The 23,059-nt window shown below is 33.5% G+C and overlaps 1 pseudogene; it reads left to right on the top strand.

Moving 5' to 3' along the window:
* Nucleotides 1-11,784: 11,784 nt before the first annotated feature.
* Nucleotides 11,785-20,578, top strand: LOC149226580 (aquaporin PIP2-1-like; annotated as a pseudogene).
* The last annotated feature ends 2,481 nt before the right edge of the window (nucleotides 20,579-23,059 follow it).

Below are 23,059 nucleotides of genomic sequence, written 5' to 3'. Positions count from 1 at the left end.
AAATCTTTGTGACAATACGATGTTGGACCATGGTTGGTTTTCATATTGAGACAATATTTGTCACAATGTGGTGTTTGACCATGGTTGACCAAGGAAGACCATGTTATCACAATGTGGCATTGGACCAAGAGACAATCTTTGTCACAATCTGACCATGGTTGAACATGATTGACCATGGTTGACCATGGTTAATTTTCATATTGTGACAAACTTTATAAGAATGTGACGTTGGAACATGGTTGACCGTGGATGATCGTGGTTGTCACAATGTGACATTGGACCAAGAGATAATCTTTGTCCCAATGTGACCATGGTTATTGACCATGGTTGACCACGACTTACCATGGTTTACCAAGATTGATTTACATATTGAGACAATCTTTATCAGAATGCGATGTCGAAACATGGTTGACCATGGGTGATTTTCATATTGAGATAATCCTTGTCATAATGCGACATTGGATCGTGATTGATTTTAATGTCAAGACAATCTTTGTCAAAATGTGGCGTTGGACCATGGTTGACCATAATTGATTTTCATATTCAAACAATCTTTTTCGTAACGCAAAATTAGACCACGGTTAAGCATGATTGATTTTTATATTGAAAAAATCTTATCATAAACCCTAAGATAAATATTATAAATGATAAGATAAACATGGTTGCCCATGGTTGATTACATATTGAGATAATCTTTGGCAAAATACGACATTGAACCATGGTTCACCATGACTGATTTTCATATCCATACAATATTTGTCACAATGCAATGTTGGACTATGGGTAACCATGGTTGACCATTGTTGAAAATGATTGACCTTGACTAACTATGGTTGGTCATGGTTGTTCATGGTTGATTTTCATATTGAGACAATCTTTGTCTAAATGTGACGTTGGACCAGGTTGGTTTTCATATTGAAACATTATTTGTCGCAATTTGACATTCAACCATAGCTAACCAATTTTAACCCTAACATCATCTCTTATCTAAAATAATAATAGCAATAGGAATTTCTATAAACCAATAAAATATGAAATCAAAAATTTTAAAAGTTGAAAATAAATCAAAGGAGACCATTTGTATTATTTTCTTCTTGTGCATAGCGTTAATGTAAAATATAGTTGTCATATTTAATAAAAAATATATTTAATTATTTAAATATTTATTAAATTATATTTAATTATTTAAACATTAATTAAATTACATTATTGACTATCTTTTAATTTTATATATTATATTACTTTTAATATATTTTATTATTTTCATATTCATTTTATATATAGTTATAAGAATTTTTATTTAAAATAAATTAATTTAAGATCAATTTCCATATTAAAATTGCATGTCTATTGGTAAAGAGAGTAAATCAGATGAAGATGTTAGTGTAGGGAAGGAAACATTTTTTTTTATAAATATTATACAACATTATAATGTAATTTATATAATTCTTATTTTTTTATCTTTATTATTATTCTTTTTATGGTGTACGGATTTGGAAGACAATGTAAAATTTATTTTTTATAAATAATATATTTAACTAATAAAAATATATTAAATTAAATTATAACTTAACATTATTATTATAATTAATATAAATTAAATGAATCTCTAACTTACTTACCCATACACCAATGAAAGACTCCACTAATGAGTATGATAACATATGTTACTATTGAACATCACATCGCAAGCGTGTAGTGGGGTGTTATTATTGATGTTCATTTAAATAAAAAACTAAAATAGTGATTGTATTTTCAAACCTTTATAAAACAAGTGACCTAGTTGTTTGTTGTAGATTATAAAATGAAAGGATGTAAAATTAAAGATGCCTATAAATTAAATTAAATATATTTTTATAAATAAATGAATTAGACTATACGGTTAATATTAATTTTTTAATATTATAATTTTTTTATAGAATATATATATTATAGGAAAAAAATAAAAATAATAAATATATAATATTATAAAAAATATATATATTTTTGTCTAAAGAAATTATGATTTATATAATTACATTTATATTTCTTGGTTTAAGATAAATTAAATTTTTTAAGATGCATACTTTTTATTAAGTGTAAAATTTGAAGAGAAGTGTGCATATTAAGAAATTTGATTCTTTTTAATACATAACATATCAAAGTTGAGATAGATTTTTCTAGTTATTAATAATAATATATGTATTTATGTAAAATTTACATTTTTATATAAAAAATATATATTTATTTTTAATTTTATCAAAATTGTCATAATACATATATGGAAATTTTATTTTGCATATTTTACTAAAAAGATTAATTTCATATTTTAATCTAGTATGCATAGCATTAATGATATATATATATAAATAGATAGATAAATTAGAAAAAAAGTTATTATAATTATTGAGCTTTTATATACTTATTAATTAAATGTAAATATAAAGCTGAAATATATATATGTTTATCAAATTTATTTTATTAATAAGAAATATTAGAATATAATAAATTGAATTGGAACAATTTAGTAATTTCCTTAATAATATTTTTTAGTATTTTTTAATTGAGTTGACATCATTGTTATTATTATTAAATGTTTCATTTGAGGAACTCTACAATACCTATTCCATGTTGAAAATATTTAAATATTTTCACTCCTTTACAAGCGCTACATCATTTTTTTTGTAAGTTTGGTAAAGACCTTTCTATTCATTATCTGTCAAAAAATGCAATTTACAACCAAAGTTTAACTAGTTAGGTGGCCTCGACCTGCCCAGAGGGAAACCAGGTCTATTGGCCACCTAACGACATGATAAGCCATCCAAAAGCAAAATATAATACCTCTGTCAAGCAAAATAAGTCTAAGTGTCCTTATACTTCCTAGATTGTAGATAATAGTAAACATGTTGAAAAGTACGGAACTGTTGCTTATAAGAAAAGTCAAAACAAGGGGTAAAAAATCCAACTACTCATCATCAATTAAATCAATAAGAGCAAGATCCTTTGCACTTGAACCTGCGAGCTCAATGTGTAAGATGCACTAAATATGTTGTTCGATGTGACTAAGGCGACCATTCTGCATTTGGAGTTGCAATTAAATCAACTGGAAATCCTTACTTTAATCCGGGAACTTCTGAGATTCTGAGAAGACGAAGGCATGCCAGAAGCGATATGCTCCAAATGTAACTGGGAGGTTCTTCATCATCCAGTACAAAGGAACAGTCTATTTATATTGAGAAGATCTTCCCCGAGAGTGTCCTGTGTCAGGCACCAAAGTCTGCCAATCATCCAAATCTATATCCAGTATACCAGCATTCTGTAAGATCATCTTCCCACTCTGCTATGAGCTGGCAAACTTGGGCAGAGTTTCCCTCATGATAGGAAGCAACAACTTCATTAATTATGTGGGAGGAAAACTTACGACCACGGGTCTTTCTTGTTGAAGTGTTGAGCTTACAAAACTCAAAGGAGTCTTTTGATTACTTACCACAACCGTGAGAACCCCGGGTGGTCATGCCCTTCCCATAGGTAGCATGAGCCATGGTTCGAGAATGATTGAAAGAACTAAAGTCAATTGTCCTAAACCCAGTTAGCCGGCCCATGGATAGCCCATACCCAAGAGAAATATGTTTTTAGGGATCGCACCGGGCCCGAGAATATGCCAAAATAACCACATGTGAGGGCCACAACTAATAGATAAATCGATTCCTTCTCCTGTTGCAGATTGGAAACTAAAAATGAAAGTAGTCCCATAGCCAAGAAATATGAATCTGACTCTGCCCTAAATGGATGATGGTATAAGTATAAACCGAACCACACACATAACATAACCCTAAAGATTCAAGGCCTAAACCACAGATATTCAAAAGATAAACAAATCCAGTGCGCCAGGGACATAAACAAGAAGAAGACTAGGAACGATACATATTCCTTACCCAACAAATTCCCATATGTGACAACAAAATTCTAAATAACACAGACACGGGATTACAGAAAATGAAAGAACCCTCATACAATTCTGCAATTGTTGTACAAGAATTTGGTTAGTGCTCCTTCCAAACCATATAATTCAAGACATAGTCATTCTTCCCGGAGACCAATAGACATATATAACGAGCCATGGAAGCAGGGATACAGAGTTTGAGTTTGAAAACATACCCGAGAAAGGTGGCCTGAACCAACTGTAATTGAACCAATTCCTAGTGAAGGACCTCGAAGGACGCCTCCCCCAGGCCGCCTTGATGCTCGGACCAGAGCGAATTTGAACAAGATTTGTGCACAGGAACCTTACAAAACTTACCAGCAAAAAATCAAAAAACATTCCCCTCTATTATGATGGTGTCGCCTTCTAGAATGGCATTAAATGAGACCATGCGCGAGGTCATCGTTTCATGTGCCTCATGCATGTGGAGGGTGGTGGAGGACCTCCTCGGGATCTTCATAGTGAATGATGGGCAGTGGTAGGACCTAATCTTTCCAACTCCCACCCCGATCGGGAAACAAGCACTACAACATTCATCTCATAAGTAATTGTAAAACACCTCTCAACACAATAATTAATAGTTTAAATATAATTAAATATTTTATATTTCAATTCATAAATATAATAAAATATTATTTAGAATTCAAATATTAAAACTCAAACTCTTTATATAATAAAATTGCAAACCATCATAACAATGTACTTTGTATAAATCAACATATTATTTAAGTGGGATTCAATTTTCACAAATATATAAATTCAATACAATTTGAGTAGTAGAAGTATTATTTTATTTATTTATTTAAATTTTTATTTTTTTTTGTGACCGAGAGGAACCCAGCAGCCCACCTCACATGTAACTACCAGTAAACCTCTGGGGGCTACAATATGTCCTCCTCCCCATAGCCCAGGTCGCAACAGGGGAGATTTGAACCCAAGTCTCTCGAGTTTCAACAATTTCACATATCTCAGATTACCAATTGAACTGCCCCCAAAACTATCAATCTAGTATTATTAATAAATATTTACCAAATATATAATTTTAAATACCTCATAAAAATTTAATAAATTTTATTTATTCCTAAATTAACATGATTATTACATAAAGTAGATGGTGATTAAGCCATAAAGCAAATGATTCCACATCAGCCTAGGCAAAACATTTTACACTATACACTTTTTTATTAATTATTGATGTGTATATATGCCGTTCGTTCCATGCCACGTTGATACGACAATTATGAAAATAAAATTAGATCCTTTATGTATAATTGTAATTCATAAACTTGGAGATGTGTGAATGAAACCTGTTGCAGACTCGGCAATTGTAATGGATTAAAATTATTCAATTCGAAATGGAGTCGTTAAGTACACACATAAATGGAGGTATTTTGAGAAATTGATACCGAAACTAAATGAAAATTTGATACAGAAAATCTAGTGTACCCATAATATCTTAAATTATGAGATTTTAAACCAATACTACTATGCTTTATAGCAATAGACTTAATATTATATTATATATTTAAGTATTAATCATATATGAAGATATGTATAATTTAACATAAATTTAAATGAAAGGATATATATCCCGGAATATCTTAATCTTTTCAAAGAGATATGTAAATAACTTCCCTAAATACTTTATAAAAAATTGACTTTTAAATGTTTCTTTTAGTTTATTTATTTTTATATGTTCCTGACCGATTAGAGGACTTTTAAAGGGTAATGAAACTTTAAATTCTTTTTATTCCGAATACACAGAAGTGGTTAAAATACACACGATATTTTATATAAACCCATTGCAGAAATGGGTTAATACTTTACCACTGGTTTGACTATAAATCGTGGCCCAACAACTGAAACATTACTAAACTAAATTCAATTCAATCAACTTATTTATCTAAAGAAATTAAATATCTCGTGGCCGTGCTCGCCTTTGTGAGTGAACACTTCTCCATTCTCTGCTTTTGTTAATTTTCTTCTGCAAGGAGTTAATGAGTAAAAATGAAAGCTCCAACAGCAAAATCCCGCTTCTCTATGAGGGTGCCTCTCACTGGTAAACCTAAACTATATTGGGGAAAAGTATATCGAGTGTCTCCTCGGGCATTCCTTAGTGGTCTACCTTTTGATATAGGTGGACACAGTGAATTCTCGATTTTGATTTGGTAAGGAAAAAATTTAGTTACTTAAAATTTAATAGGTTAAAATTTTGAAGTATATTTCTTATAAATATTTAAATATATTATTTTTTAAATATTTTAAATTATTTAAATGGCTAATTATAACTTCGAAAACTTCAAAAATTCTTTAAAATATTTTTTATCATAATTGTTTTTTGATATAGGTGGACACAGTGAATTCTCGATTTTGATTTGGTAAGGAAAAAATTTAGTTACTTAAAATTTAATAGGTTAAAATTTTGAAGTATATCTCTTATTAATATTTAAATATATTATTTTTTAAATATTTTAAATTATTTAAATGGCTAATTATAATTCTGAAAATTTCAAAAATTCTTTCAAAATATTTTTTATCATAATTGTTACAAATAAAATTATATATTGGACCAAATCACTAAGTTTTAAATCCAAAACAAGAAGTAAAATAACAAGTTTTAATATTTTTTATATCATCCATATACCTAACTATACCATAAATTATATAATATTTAATATATAATAAATTTCTTTACAAATTCCATATTAAAATGACAATATAAATTTCACAAGAATTTTATGTTTGGAATAAAGTCATATATTATGTGCAAACATAGAAGCTTGTATTCTCCATTGCTAATTAATCATTAAACAACCTAAACCAAACTCTAAATTATAACATATAATAACAACATTCATAAAGTACAATTCTAAATTATAACATATAATAATAACATCTCTGTTGCACAAGTTTAGGGTACACGGGTACTTTCGATAAGCGGGAAGAGTATGCGGCACGGCTAGAAGTAAACGTCAAGTTGGAAGATGAAATAATATAATATATTAAAATCTAATATATATTAAAAATAAAAATAAAATTATTTATTTATTTCCATCCAAAACTTGTCAATCAAATTCCATCTTGCAAAGAAACATGTAAAAGATTGAATTTTGAAACCTTGCCAAAAAAAATCAAAATATTAATCTATCAACAATTTCTCAATCAAATTCCTTTTGAGCAAAGAAACATGTAGAACTCCCAAACCAGAAAAAGGGTTGTTATTACTTGATTATTAAGTGATTTCATGCAACAGTCATTGGTTCAATTCTTCGCCCTTGATGTAACCTCACCAATATTATATATATTACATCTAATTATAATAGAGATAAGAAAAAATAAAATATATATTAATAGTAATTAAAAGAAATAAAACATTAGAGTTTAAATCCAATGTTATTTAAAAAGAGTTTGTATAATAAAATTATAAAATATCGTTAATATATATTTTATACTTAAATAAATATGAAAATTAAATTAATTTTTTTTCATAATATTTATATTTCATAATTTCAACTATTTTTTTTAGTATTCCATATTTTGTCCATTGGGTTATAATGATGGTTTTACCAATGGCCAACAATCTTCCTAAATTCTTTTATATCCATTAGCCATCCGCGTATATGAGGAGAATGAATAGCTTTCTAATGACAAAGATCAGGATTGGTCATACGCCTCATCCTCATTTGGATAGAAGGACTTTCCATAAACAGGTTCTTTCTCTTAGTTTCAGACCCATATCCAAATCTAAACCCAGCAGCATACCCTTCCCTTCACACAGTTCCATCATTTTCAAAAGCGCACACGCTGGCAATGTCAAATACACCTATGTTTGCACTTATTCATTGCAGTGAAGCTCCCAAAATGTCAAAAATCAGTTGTAGTGAGCTCCCAAAAAGTCAAAAATCGCTTGCAGTGAAGCTCTCGAAAAGCTCCAAAATACCCGTTGAAGCTCTCAGCATTTTTGGAGCGTTTCCGATCAGCTCCCAAGTTCCCAAGAGCGAGGGAGCTTCGAGTACGCGTTTTCGATCAGCTCCCAAGAGCGAGGGAGCTCCGAGTACGCGTTTCCGATCAGCTCCCAAGAGCGAGGGAGCTTCGAGTACGTGCTCTCCAATGCCTGAGAGCGGTACCCGTGTAACTATGAATAACATTCATAAATTATAACATATAATAACAACATTCATTATTTTGTATAATACAAAATGTTAAGCCTTATAATTTTATAGTTACTCAAAAATTATGAAATATTTCCATTTACAAAAATAATTTATAAAAATTTTCTCTCCTAAAATATCTTTAATTAAATTTAATAACCTTACGAATTATAAATTTAAAATACATAAAATTATTTTGTACATCATTAAGTAATATATGTTTCTACATATCTCATTAAAAACCTCTTAAAATTTTCATGTCTTATTAAAAAAACCTGCTTAAAAAATTCATGTATAAGGTCTTATTGTATAACAAGTCAAGCAACATTATCATTTATTAAAACCTGCTAAAAAAATTCATATATAGAGTCTTATTGTATAAAAAGTCAAGCAACATTATCATTTATTAGAACCTGCTAAAATAATTCATATATAAAGTCTTATTGTATAAAAAGTCAAGCAGCATTATCATTTAGCAGTATACCATTTCCCGGATTCGTAAGGGGTTCCTGAAGAATTAATGGGATGTTAGAATTTATAATTGTGATTAGAAATTCGCGTTGGTCTTCCCATATTAGTACGTACGTGAATTTGGAATCTCCGGATTAATTAGCGAACTTAATCGAACCATTGAATTTCCGAATATTTTTCGGCAGTATGGTTGAATTTGGTAACTAAGAGGAGACCGCGTCCACCTTAGTCGATATAGAACCGCCCTGCCAGGTTAATCCACGTCGAGTCGATATAGAATCACCTTCAGCGAATTAAAAATCAGAGGGAAAATGTCTAAGATCAGTGTTTAAAACCAATTTCAGTTCTAGATATGAGATCGTAGAGAAAAATGTTTAGTGGAATTTCCACCCTCCATTTAATTATAAAAAAAAAAAAATTATATAAATCTTATTTAAAAAAAAAAAATCCGTATTCTCTAAATAAAAGACATATATAATAATTATCCATAGACATAATTATATTTTTTTGATAAATCAAATCGTTGTAAATCAATAAACCACTAGTTTATATATGTGTTTAATAAATTAAAGGAAATCACTCATAATTATATTTTTTATTTAATAAATCAAATCATACTAAATGAAAAATAGTTAATTCAAGTTAAACAAATTAATAGTTATCTATATTCATATTTTGTAATAATTTAAAATATGTATTGTTTTTTTTCTTTTTTGATAATTAGATTAGGGCTAGTTTGTTTAATGGATGGAAGAATGATCAACTCGCTAATGGATGCTATAACCAAAATTGTGCGAGTTTAGTTAAGATTGGACACCCTTTGGGATGGTCTGATTCTCCCAAAAATATCCTCAATCCCTACTCATGAGGTTTAAACCCTTGTATCTATGTATATTAAAAGATATATATAAAGAAAATTTAATTCATAGGTCACAAATTTCGGTTAAATCAAACAGTGGAGAAGATGGTGACAGAAGTGTCAGGATTTTAAAAAAAGTGGAGAAGATGGTGACAGAAGTGTTAGGATTTTAAAAAAGTAAAGAATTATTATGGAGTCAAAAGTTTTTCTTAATTGCATGTAAATGGTCATACAAGTAAGATATGCATACCCCTCGGAAATCACCAGTAAAGTCTAGAGTTAGGCTTAGGTAATACAGGGGCATACCAAATTACCATATACACTAGATATAAACTTTGACAGGGCTAAGGCATAGAGGTGAGCGAAAATAACTCACTTGGCCGGTTTGGCTAGATTTGGTCAAGGAAGACCCCAAATCAAGGTTTACTAGCAATTGTTAAGTAAAAGTTGACTCAACTAAATAGAAAAGTTGTTGAGTCAAATAGTGCTGGTATTGAGCACATGGTTTTGGTTTCCCACAGTTTTTTGCTCATGTGTTGCATGTAATGAATCATTTAAAAGACTTGGAATTGATTCATTATAATGTGCTACCGATATGAGTGGTGAAGGTTCACTTAGCCAGTTTGGCCAGGTTTAGCCAAGGGACATCAATAGAATACTTTGTTAGTTAGTTTTTCCAAAGATTGGGGATTTCCGAGATAAACATTGTGTTTGTGTCTGTGTTTTGTTGTTGGTAAATTTATATTTTTTAGTTAATTTCTCTCATTTTAACATGGCTTGGGTTGACTATGGTTGACCATGATTGACTATGGATGATTAAGGGTGATCGTGGCTCCCTATGGTTGATTATGGTTGACTATGGTTGAATATGGCCAACCACGGTGACCAAAGTCAATTATCATGACCATGGTTGGATGTGGTTGACCACAGTCAACTATGAACAACCATAGTCAACTATAATCAATCATGAGAAGGCATAGTTAAGCATAGTTAACCATGGTGATCATAGTTGACCCTTGATGACCATGGTTGAACATGTTTGAGTATGATTGACCATGGATGAACATGGACGACCATGGTTAACTATGGCAATTATGATTAACCAAAAATAACCATGATTGATCAAGGTTGACTAAGTCAACCATGGTTTCCTATAGTTAACATCCATGGTTGACTCTAGTTGAGCATGGTTAACTAAGGTTAACCATGGTTGACCATGTTGAACATGTTTTACCTTGTCAACCATGGTAAACCATAGTTAATCATGGGAAACCATAATGGACAATAGTCAGCTATGGTAAATGATAGTCAACCATGGTGACCATAGTCGACCATCAATAACGAGAGATGGCCATGGTTGACCATCATTGGCTGTGGTGACTATGGTTGATCATCATTGGCTATGGTGACTATGATGACTATGGTTGACCATCATTGGCCATGGTGACCATCACATTAATTTTAGTAATGTGATATATTATAAAAAAATACTTTGATATTTATTATAGGATGAATGTTTATTATAAAATAATATTTATTAGTATAAAATAATTTAATTTATATAACTAAACCAATGATATAATTTTTAAAACCCAAATAATTTTAAATTATAAAATTAAAAATTCATAAATAAAAAATAAAAATAATTTAATGTTTATGAAACGATTTAATATAGTAAAATAATATATTTATTTTTATACCAAAATTTTATTATTTTTAAAATGAATCTTACTTGGTTTTATCTATACCTTTAAAATGTAGGTTAATTCAAAACATAAATTAAGATGAAGTTTGGAATTTTTAATTATATCCTGATTTTTAAATTAAAATTTGCAAATCTAACCGCTCAAGAGATATGGAGTAAAATAGACTTAGCGAACTGACAATTTAGATTAAAAATTTCAAGTTCATGTTTATGCTACATAATTTCCCATATTTAGGTTTTTCACAACCCTCAACGATGTTATCCCAAAGCGATATATTTGCAGCACGACATAAATTACGCTAGGATGGTTAATAAATCTCTAAACGGAACCATCGATCTGAACAAGCGAATGCGAAATGTTGTTCTATCTTACCAAACAACGGAGTTTAGAAGCTAAGGATCCCTTGATACAGCTTTACAATATAATATAATCTCTAAGCGACATAAGTTCAGTGTTCTTTACTTCACGTAGGGAAATTTAGCTGAGCGGTACTCGAGACTGGTCCCCCGACTGTTACAGCAAATCCAGCTCGCTTATTCTCTACAGTCATCTGACGGCTACGGTACGTTAGGTTTCCTCAGTACTATATAACCGACCGTCTTAGTCTGTAAAATCCACACAGTGGAGTATCCATTATTAGCAGTACAGTTTTTGCTGTTAAGCTAAGGAGAAGAGCAGGATGGCAGCGATGCAAGTAGAAGGCGGAGAGCAACAGACGAGGGATTACGAAGATCATCGCCCCACCCCTTTTTTGGATTCGCTAGAATTGAAGTTGTGGTCGTTCTACAGAGCCGCCATAGCTGAGTTCGTTGCTACGCTGCTTTTCCTCTACATAACACTCACAACTGTTGTTGAAAACAAAGCAACCAAACGTACATGTGGCGGAGTGGGGTTGTTGGGAGAAGCCTCCGCTTTCGGAGGAATGATCTACGTTCTCATATACTGCATATCGAGAATTTCAGGTATAAGAAGCCAAGCATATTCGGCAGCCCTGATCATAATCTGATTCCATATTTCATGTAACTATATTGAGGGCTAAGCTGAATCACGTTAATCATCAATGCGTGTGTGCAGGGGGTCACGTCAACCCGGCAGTCACGTTTGCACTGTTTCTTGCCCGGAGGGTCTCTCTTCCTCCCGCCCTGTTGTACATTGTAGCTCAATGCCTGGGTGCCCTGTGTTGGGTATTTTTAATGGAGAAATACCAAAACCAAAATAAAAATTCACCACAGAGACAGTTCTTTGTTTCTTCTGTCCAGGATCTTTACACAGGGAACCTTTTAAAACAAATTGACTCAGAAGACAACACAGTCACAAAGCATTTCTATTAATTAAAAACTGAAACACTGATACAAATTCCATCCTCTGTGCAAAGAGGGAATTACAAAAAAAAAACTCTGCTACTCTCACAGATCTTCCACTGCTGTGGAAATTACAAAAATTGTCCTCTGTTCTTCAATGGCTAAAAACAAAACATTTCATTCCAAATTCTATAACGCACTGCTGTGCTTTTTACAAAGACAATCGCACTCACGTGCGTAACCACCACTCACAACATAAAAAAAACTTACATGAACTACATACACTCACGGGCTCGACACAATGTTTTATATAAAACATACATCCCAAAAAAAACTGAACTACCGCACGTAGTCTATTTACTACATCATAAAAAATATATAAAAAACATATAATAATATATGCCCATGACTATATTAAACACATGGGACGTATGCCCATTATCTCATTAATGGCCGCCACCAAAACTACGTAAACACATTAAAAGCATTTAATCCCCTTCTCGGCGGTCAACAAAAACTTCACGCAAAATCTGACTTGTCGTGGGCCCGTGCACCTTCCGGAGATCGACGGCGGAGATCGCGCGTCCAAAATACTTGGCTGATCCAACGAGGTTCGCACACCAACCTCCAGCAAAACAAACGGACTTTAGCGTCCGGGGAAAGCAGTTTTCGGTCGCTCGTACATGGGACGCGTGGCGGCGAGTGAGGGTGTTCGGAGCCTCCGCTACGGAAACCGCCTTCAGCGAATGGTGGTGCGGGGAGACCAGGTGGTTTTCCAAAAGACCACCGCGCGCTGTAAAATTACAAATTTAACACTCCCCTTTAATTTTAACAGCCGCACGTTCGGTCATTCCCAAACACTTCCTCAAAAATTCGAAACTCTTCTGAACCAGTGGCTTTGTCAAGATGTCCGCAACCTGTTCTTGGGTCCTGCAATGTTCTAGGACAATTTCTCCATTGTTCACCAATTCTCTGATGTAGTGAAACCTTGTGTCAATGTGTTTCGTTCTCTTATGAAACACTGAATTCTTTGACAAAGCAATAGCTGAGCTATTGTCACAAAAGACCACTGTCGCTTTTGCCTGCTCTTGGCCTAAGCTTCTCAACATCCTTCTCATCCATACTGCCTGACATGCTGCTGCTGTCGCTGCCACATATTCTGCCTCTGCTGTAGATAATGCTACAATAGACTGCTTCTTAGAAGCCCATGAAATGGCTCCTGAACCCATGTTAAAAACATAACCGGAAGTGCTCTTCCGATCATCTACACTTCCAGCCCAATCGCTATCAGTGTATCCAACCAAATCTGAATGTTCTGAGGCATGATATAAAATTCCAAACATTTTAGTGCCTTTGACATACCTCAAAATTCTCTTTGCTGCCTGCCAATGTGCCTCCTTTGGCCTCTCCATGAACCTGGAAATCAAACTAACAGCGTACATAATATCAGGCCTAGTAGCTGTTAAATACATAAGGCTGCCCACAATGCTTTTATACAAGCTAGGATCAAAATCCTTGCTGCTGTCCTCTCTGTTGAGCTTTAATCCCATCACTGTGGGAGTGATTGCTGCCTTGCACTCTTGCATGTTAAATCTGTCCAAAACTTGATTTACATACCTTGCTTGAGATATAAAAATTCCTTTTTCATTTTGATCTACTTCTATGCCTAAGAAGTATCTCAACAAACCCATGTCAGTCATTTCAAATTCATCCTTCATGACTGATTTAAAATTCTCAATAAGATAAATATCATTTCCAGTGAAAATAACATCATCTACATACAAGACAACAATTAAAATTTTACCATCCTTTTCCTTGATGTAGACTGTGGGTTCTCCTTCACATTTATCAAATTCATTATCCAATAGATATGAATCTATCCTGCTGTACCATGCTCTTGGCGCTTGCTTCAGCCCATAAAGAGCTTTCTTCAATTTGCACACTTTGTGCTCTTCTCCTTTCTTCTCATATCCGAGAGGCTGTTCCACATAAACCTCTTCCATTAACACTCCATTTAGGAATGCTGATTTCACATCCATTTGGTAGACTTTCCATTTGTTTTGAGCTGCTATGGACAGCACTGCTCTCACGGTTTCCATTCTTGCAACCGGGGCGAAAGTCTCCTCATAATCTCTCCCATACTGCTGCTTGTAGCCTTTGACAACCAGCCTTGCTTTATGCCTTTCAATCTTGCCTTCAGCATTGCTCTTGGTCTTGTAGACCCATTTCACACCAATGACTTCTTTGCCTTTCGGTAGCTCAACCAAATCCCATGTTTTGTTTCTCTCTATGGCATTCATCTCTTCATCCATAGCTTCTATCCATTTCCTATCTTTAATAGCTTCTTCAAAATGAATAGGATCATCAACATGACAATACAAGGCAAATAAGGAATTCATTCCTTCATCATAAATGTCACTTAGATTTCTAAACTTCTTACCTCTTTCACTTGGGGTGCAAGTGCTTGAAGATGCACTTGAATTTCCTCCTTGTGGTGTGCTTGGAGAAGCACTCTCATTGATCCTCAATGGTGTCCCTTGCTGTCCTTGTGTTGGTGCTGCTGTTTGGGGATTCATTTCAGCCACCTCCTCTTCATCTTCATCATGAGGCAAACAGCTTTTAATGTTCACTGTTTTCTCTATGCTTCCATCCCAAGCTTCCTCCTCAATGAATTGAACATCCCTGCTGACAAAGAACTTCTTGGTAGATGGAATGTACAGCCTGTAGGCTTTGGATTCATCACTGTATCCAATGAAGATGCATTTCTCCCCTTTGCTGTCCAACTTCCTCCTTAGTTTATCTGGAATGTGTGCATAGGCCACACACCCAAAAACTCTCATGTGGGTGACTCCTTGCTTTCTCCCACTCCATGCCTCTTCTGGCACTTTGTTCATGACTGCTTTTGTAGGACACCTGTTCAGTATATAAACTGCACAATGTACAGCTTCAGCCCAATACTCATTTGGCAAATGCTTTGCCTTCAACATGCTCCTTGCCATCTCCATGATGGTTCTGTTCTTCCTTTCAGCAACTCCATTTTGTTGTGGGGTGTACCGAGTTGTGAACTGTTTATGTATTCCATTTTCTCTACAAAACTTTAGGAATTCATTTGAGATGTACTCACCTCCTCTATCAGTTCTCAATACTTTTATGTGCAGCCCGCTTTGGTTCTCCACAAGTGCTTTGAAGTTTTGGAATTTCTCAAAGACTTCACTTTTGTTCTTGAGGAAATATATCCAAGTCTTTCTTGTAAAATCATCAATGAATGTCAAGAAATATAGGCTGCCAGCTAATGATGGAGCTTGCATTGGTCCACACAAATCTGAGTGGATAATCTCTAAGGGTGCCTTTGCCCTTATGCTTTTCCCTGATGGAAAACTCTCTCTATGTTGTTTGCCCAATATACAGCCTTCACAAAGGCTATCCGGCTTCTCTATCAATGGTAATCCCTTTACCATTCCTTTTCTGCTTAACAAATTTAGACCTCCAAAATTTAGATGCCCGAATCTCAAGTGCCATAACCAGTTCTCATCCTTTGGCACGCTTTGGAAGGCCTCTTGGGTGACTGCTGCCATTTCCCTTTTGTTTTTCATGTCTGCCCGGATCCGGAGAGGGAACATCCTGTTCCTTGTCATCTTCACTTCAGCAATGCATCTTTTGCTAGGTGGTATGTCCATGATGGTGCACACATCATTTACAAAGTAAACATTGTAACCCTTTTGGATAAGCTGTCCAACACTCAATAGGTTACATCTCATTCCGGGGACATAGTATACATCTGCTATGGTTTTCCTTTCTCCTTGTTTTGTAAATATTTTTACCTCCCCTTTTCCCATAACAGACACTTTACAATCAGTTCCTAGTGTGACCTCTGATTTCAAATTCTGATTTAAGGCTGAAAAGAGGGCTATATTCCCTGTCATATGGTTGCTGCAACCTGAGTCTAAAAACCAAATGTCTTCACTATGTGTTTCAGCCATGTTACAAGCTAACAGGACATTTTCTTGGCTGCTGTTTTCTCTTGTAACATTTGCATTTTGTCTGCTGTTCATATCATGCTGTTTCTTTCTACAATCACTAGCATAATGTCCATACTTTTTGCAATAATAGCATTGAACATTAGATTTATCATACCTTTGTCCTTGAGCATGATACTGTTCTCTTTGTTGGCTGCTGCCTTGGCCTTGGTTCTGATTTGTATTGCTGCCTCTTCCTTGTGCATTTGATGGGCAGTTCCTTCCTCCTCTGTTCTGGCTTCTGCCTCTTCCTCTTTTGCTTCCTTTGCCTTGACCTTTTCCTCTTCCAAAGGACATCTGGGTCTTGAAGGCTTGCTCAAGGGATGAGTTTTCATTCCTACTCAACCTCTGCTCATGAGTTATCAGTGATGCATGTAGCTCATCAACTGAATATTTTGAGAGATCCTTTGTCTCTTCAATGGTGGTGACTATGGCATCAAACCTTGAGGGTAAGACCCTCAATATTTTCTCCACTATTCTTCTATCTTCAATTGTTTCTCCATGAGTTCTCATTTGTGTGATTACACCAATCACATGAGTGAAGAATGATTCAATGTTGTCTGACTCCTTCATCTTCAAGTTTTCAAAATCCTTTCTCAGCATTTGCAATTTTGCTGTCTTCACTCTCTCCATGCCTTGATAGGCTGTCTTGAGAGTTTGCCATGCTTCACGTGATGTTGTAGCTGCTGCTATCCTTGGGAATATACTCTGGTCCACTGCTTGATACAACAAGACAATGGCCTTTGCATCCTTCTTCCTATTGAGCTTCAGCTGATCCTTCTCTCCCTGAGTTAATGCATTGAACTCAGTTTCATCTGCTGGTTCCTCAAACCCATATTCTACTAGTTCCCATATATCTTGAGCGATGAACAAAGCTCTCATGGTTATAGACCAGTAGTCATAGTTCTTCCCATTAAAGTGTGGGAGCTGGGTGTTGAACATACCCATGCTTGTGCTTGCCATTCCTTGCATCTTGAACTATGGTTTTAAATCCTTGACTGTGATTTTTTTTAAAAAAACTGACTGTCTTCTGCAATAACAAGAGAAATGCTTTTGGAGAATACCTGAATCTTTCGTTGTCTGAGTCTTCTAACTGCCTGAGAGGTTTTGCTGCAGCAACAACCTTCTCCCTTCAGCTTCTTTGTCTCCTACAAAGAGCCTAAGCCTTGCTCTGATACCACTGTTGGGTATTTTTAATGGAGAAATACCAAAACCAAAATAAAAATTCACCACAGAGACAGTTCTCTGTTTCTTCTGTCCAGGATCTTTACACAGGGAACCTTTTAAAACAAATTGACTCAGAAGACAACACAGTCACAAAGCATTTCTATTAATTAAAAACTGAAACACTGATACAAATTCCATCCTCTGTGCAAAGAGGGAATTACAAAAAAAAAACTCTGCTACTCTCACAGATCTTCCACTGCTGTGGAAATTACAAAAATTGTCCTCTGTTCTTCAATGGCTAAAAACAAAACATTTCATTCCAAATTCTATAACGCACTGCTGTGCTTTTTACAAAGACAATCGCACTCACGTGCGTAACCACCACTCACAACATAAAAAAAACTTACATGAACTACATACACTCACGGGCTCGACACAATGTTTTATATAAAACATACATCCCAAAAAAAACTGAACTACCGCACGTAGTCTATTTACTACATCATAAAAAATATATAAAAAACATATAATAATATATGCCCATGACTATATTAAACACATGGGACGTATGCCCATTATCTCATTAATGGCCGCCACCAAAACTACGTAAACACATTAAAAGCATTTAATCCCCTTCTCGGCGGTCAACAAAAACTTCACGCAAAATCTGACTTGTCGTGGGCCCGTGCACCTTCCGGAGATCGACGGCGGAGATCGCGCGTCCAAAATACTTGGCTGATCCAACGAGGTTCGCACACCAACCTCCAGCAAAACAAACGGACTTTAGCGTCCGGGGAAAGCAGTTTTCGGTCGCTCGTACATGGGACGCGTGGCGGCGAGTGAGGGTGTTCGGAGCCTCCGCTACGGAAACCGCCTTCAGCGAATGGTGGTGCGGGGAGACCAGGTGGTTTTCCAAAAGACCACCGCGCGCTGTAAAATTACAAATTTAACACCCTGTGCGGAACTGCCCTTGTGAAGGGCATTCAGGGGAGTTTATATGCCTCCAACGGAGGCGGATCCAACTCTGTTTCTTCCGGTTATTCCAAGGAAACTGCCCTTCTTGCGGAGATAATTGGCACGTTCGTCTTGGTTTACACCGTCTTCTCTGCAGCACACCCCAAGCGCAAAGCCCGTCACTAGTGATCAAATTTGAAGGGCAGGTCTTAATTTCATTTAGAAGGGCACATATTCAGGTTGCACTTCTATAATGAAAAGCATAAAAAAAAAAGAACAATTCAATTAACAACAGTAAATTATTTTCAAATTTTTTTTTTATTTCTTCACAGGAGAATGGTGGAACAATAACCCCATGGATGTTGTGTATAAGGTAGGTCTGATATGAGCCGCAACTAATATATCGGATGCATTTACCATTAATGGATAAACAGGAGACCTATATTCCTGCTCCAGTTCAGAGAAGGATTAATTTTGTAGGATATTTTTGTGACCAGAATGTTCAAGCCAATATACAAGTAGCTCAATCAAATTTAAGTTTATTGCATGAATGAAAAAATTCAGTAAAATTCTAAACAGGTTTAGGATTCAACAAAAGAGTGTATAAAGGTGTATATGTTTTTGGTATCTCCTTTTCTAATATGAAAACATACCAGGAATTGGGAATCCGCAAACAAATCAAATCCAATATGTTAGGAAGCATGTTGAATGTGCTCCTCTCAAAGCATAAATTGTGCTTAAACCTTGCTTGACAGATGATGAATCTATGCTCCTCTCCAGCTTAAATCGTCATCAAACCTTGCTTTGTGCAACCTTCAGGCACAACCTAGTGAAATTACAGACCTAATACATGGCCCATATTGACATCTAGTTGCTCTCAATTGAAACTACCAAATGTAATGGTATCATTTGCTCTCAATTGAAACTACCAAATGTAATGGTATCATGGGGTAATTGTGACATAATAATTAATAAGAACTTCCATCATATGTACAATTAGAAAAAACAACTCAAAAAGAAACTGTTGTTTTTGAAATGGGAGCAACTCAAAAACTGCCAAATGTAATGGTATCAAAAGGTAATTGTGACATAATAATTAATAAGAACTTGCATCATATGCACAATTAGAAAAAACAACTCAAAAGGAAACTGTTGTTTTTGAGATGGGAGTTTCTGAAATGGGATTTAAGTTTTAAGATGAAAAGAAATTTACAAATTCAACATTCCTAAAATTCTAATTTTAGAAAAAATGAAATTAAAAAAAAAAGGTTGACAATTTGACAGCGCTTCTTAAAAAAATTTAAGATATTATTCCAATTTTTTTTTTAAATGACAAAAATCAATTTTTAAATTTTTTTTGACTGGTAAAATTTTCTCCCTACTTCCTTGACGTGCCAGAGACCCTTTGAAGGGCTCTGATGTGTTCAATTTTGATCCCTGCACCACTCCCACATCCCTGTACATAACACAAATCATACTCTGCCACCCTTGAAACTCTCTCTCTCTATATATATATATGAACCAATTGGTGTTATTAAATATTCATTCACTGTTGGAAATTACTAATATGACTAATTGGTTAATGCAGGTTTTGGCTCCCACTCCAATTGGGTTAGCGGTATTCTTGGTCCATTTGGCAACCATTCCCATCATAGGCACAGGAATCAACCCTGCCAGGAGCCTTGGCCCCGCTGTGATATACGGCCATCAAAAATCATGGGACGACCTTGTAAGATTTATCTATAATTCTCTGTTTGGAAGCATTGCATTTTACTGATCTAAATAACTTCAAAGAGGAGATTTATATTAATAGAAATGAAATTTGATGGTGACTTATCGTTTAATGGATTGAATGCATCAGTGGATATTCTGGGTTGGTCCGCTGATTGGAGCTGCGGTTGCTACGGCGTATCACCAGTACCTTCTAAGGGCGGGTCGTTTGGCCTGAAAAACTCGGGATCGTTGCGTAGCCACCCCACCAGTGCAATATAGAATGAAAACTTCACAGGACCTCTCTTACTATCCCACATTGCAGTTCAATAAGTGGACGTTTATATTGTAAGGTCTACACTTTGGAGCTTTAGTAAGAATATAAATAATAAATAATGCCATGAATATCGTGCTGTTATTGTTTACAACTCCCTCTCGCAAATCTCTGATTTCAAGTCGAACTCTGTCTTGTAAAATGAGTTTCATACCATGAATTTATTCTTTAATTTAACTCCTGTAAACATAGTGTTTGCGTTGTAAATGGCTTCATTCTTTAATTTAACTCTAGTAATTTCTTGTCAAATTAGTTAACTCTAATCATTTCTTGTCAAATTAGTTTCAAACTATGAATATTGTGTGTTACTGTTGTTTAAGGTTTCATTCTATTAAACGTAATTGTGGATTAATACTTATTTTTAATACTAAATTTAACTCTGATCGGTTTTTTTAAAATTAGTTTCATATTATGAATATGGCGCTGGTGTTGCTTAACGCTTCATTCTATTAAATTTAATTGTGGAATAATGTTTATCTTTGAAAATTTAACTCTGATCAGTTCTTGCCAAATTAGTTTCATGCTATGAATATTGAATTGGTGCTGTCTAAGGCTTCACTGTTTTAAGTTTAAATGTAGATGAATGCTTATCTTTGACTACTATGACTCCGAAGGAACAGACAAGAGTTGCGCTTAACATCAATCCAAATTAAACTGCTGATTACTGCGTGAACATGCATAAAATTAAATAATCCTGTCACTATAAGTGTTAGGGAAACTTCTTAAAGCCTCCCACTAGAGCAAAGATTCACTACTAACATTCATGAAATCTATATCCAAGTATTTAGATAACAAATGGAATTCCAAATAATTTTAATATGATAATTACACAATATTTGAAATTTATATCCAAGTATTTAAATAACAAATAGAATTCAAAATAATTATAATATGATAATGGCACAATATAACTTGACATGTCTAAACCAACTTAACGATACACTTTTACTCTCAACCCTTTTTTTTTAACATTTAAATATAAAATTTAATAAAAAGTAAATTCTACACAAATTAATTAATCAAGGCCTTACTAAAATTAAAATATATTATTATTTATTAATGGTTATTAAAATATATTATTATTTATTAATGATTTAATTAATTTGTCTTTCTACATAGAAAGTTTAATATGGAAGAAATGTTATCACGTAACATTACATTTAAAAATAATAAAATACTATTTTAATTTAACAAATTAACAAATAGTAATAATAAAAAAATTGATTTGTCATAACTAAAATACTTCAAGTTGCACCTTAATTTCACATAAATCTACATAGAGATATAAAATAACAAAAAATAAAAAATAAAAAATATATCTTTTAATATAAGAAAGAAATGTAGTTTATTCACTACTTGAAAAAAAAAATAAAAAATTAATATGAAGAAATAGTATAATTGATGTTATATGATCTATAATTCTATATTCAGTTTACATGTGATATTTAAAACAAGAATATATTAATAATAATCAAATATTATACTATTAATCGTAACTAAAATATTTCAATATCTATATTAAATACTAGCACAATCACATTAATAAATATAGTTAATATACATGCGCCAACTTAATATATCTTATATTATAAATCTAATATGCTAAATTAATGTATTAATATTAATATTACACAACTAAAAATAAAATTAATATTAATATTAATACTGTTAATATATTAATATTATAAGTCTAGTATGCTAAATTAATATATTAATATTAAATATTGTTATTAATATTGTTAATTATTTAAATAATAAATAATTCATTTAATTATTAAATACTTAAGTTATTCATTATTAATAATTAAATATAAATAAAGAATTTATTAATTATTAAAAATTAAACACTAAAATAATCATGGTTGACTATAATTGACGATGGTTGGCCATGATTGATATTATAAACCGAATGGATTGTTATTATAAACCCAAGGAAATAATAAACCCAACGGATTGGACCCTCATTGACCATGGTTGACCATGATCGACGATGGTTCATGATGGTTGATTTTCATATTGAGACAATATGTGTCAGAATGTGATGTTGGACCAAGTTTGACCATGGTTGTCACAATGTGACGTTGGACCATAGGACAATCTTTGACACAATGTCACCATGGTTATTGACCATAGTTGACCATGGCTGATTTTCATGTTGAGACAATCTTTCTCAAAACACAACATTTGACCATAGTTGACGATTGTTGAACATGGTTGGCTATGATTAACCATGGTTGACCATGATAGATATTATAAACGAAAGGGAATAATAAACCCAAGGGATTGATATTATAAACCGAAGGGAATAATAAACCCAAGGGATTATGAACCCAAGCGAATAATATTAAACCCAAGGTATATAAAACCTAAGATGAATATTGTAAATACTAAAATAAATGTGGCTGACCATGATTCACCAAGGTTGCCTA

This window comes from Pinus tabuliformis, chromosome J (assembly GCF_031772625.1).
Source record: "Pinus tabuliformis cultivar Carrire ecotype Pingquan chromosome J, CPIR1, whole genome shotgun sequence".
Lineage (NCBI taxonomy): Eukaryota > Viridiplantae > Streptophyta > Pinopsida > Pinales > Pinaceae > Pinus > Pinus tabuliformis.
The sequence above is the reverse complement of the archived record's forward strand: the minus strand, read 5'-3'. Positions and strand labels throughout refer to the sequence as shown.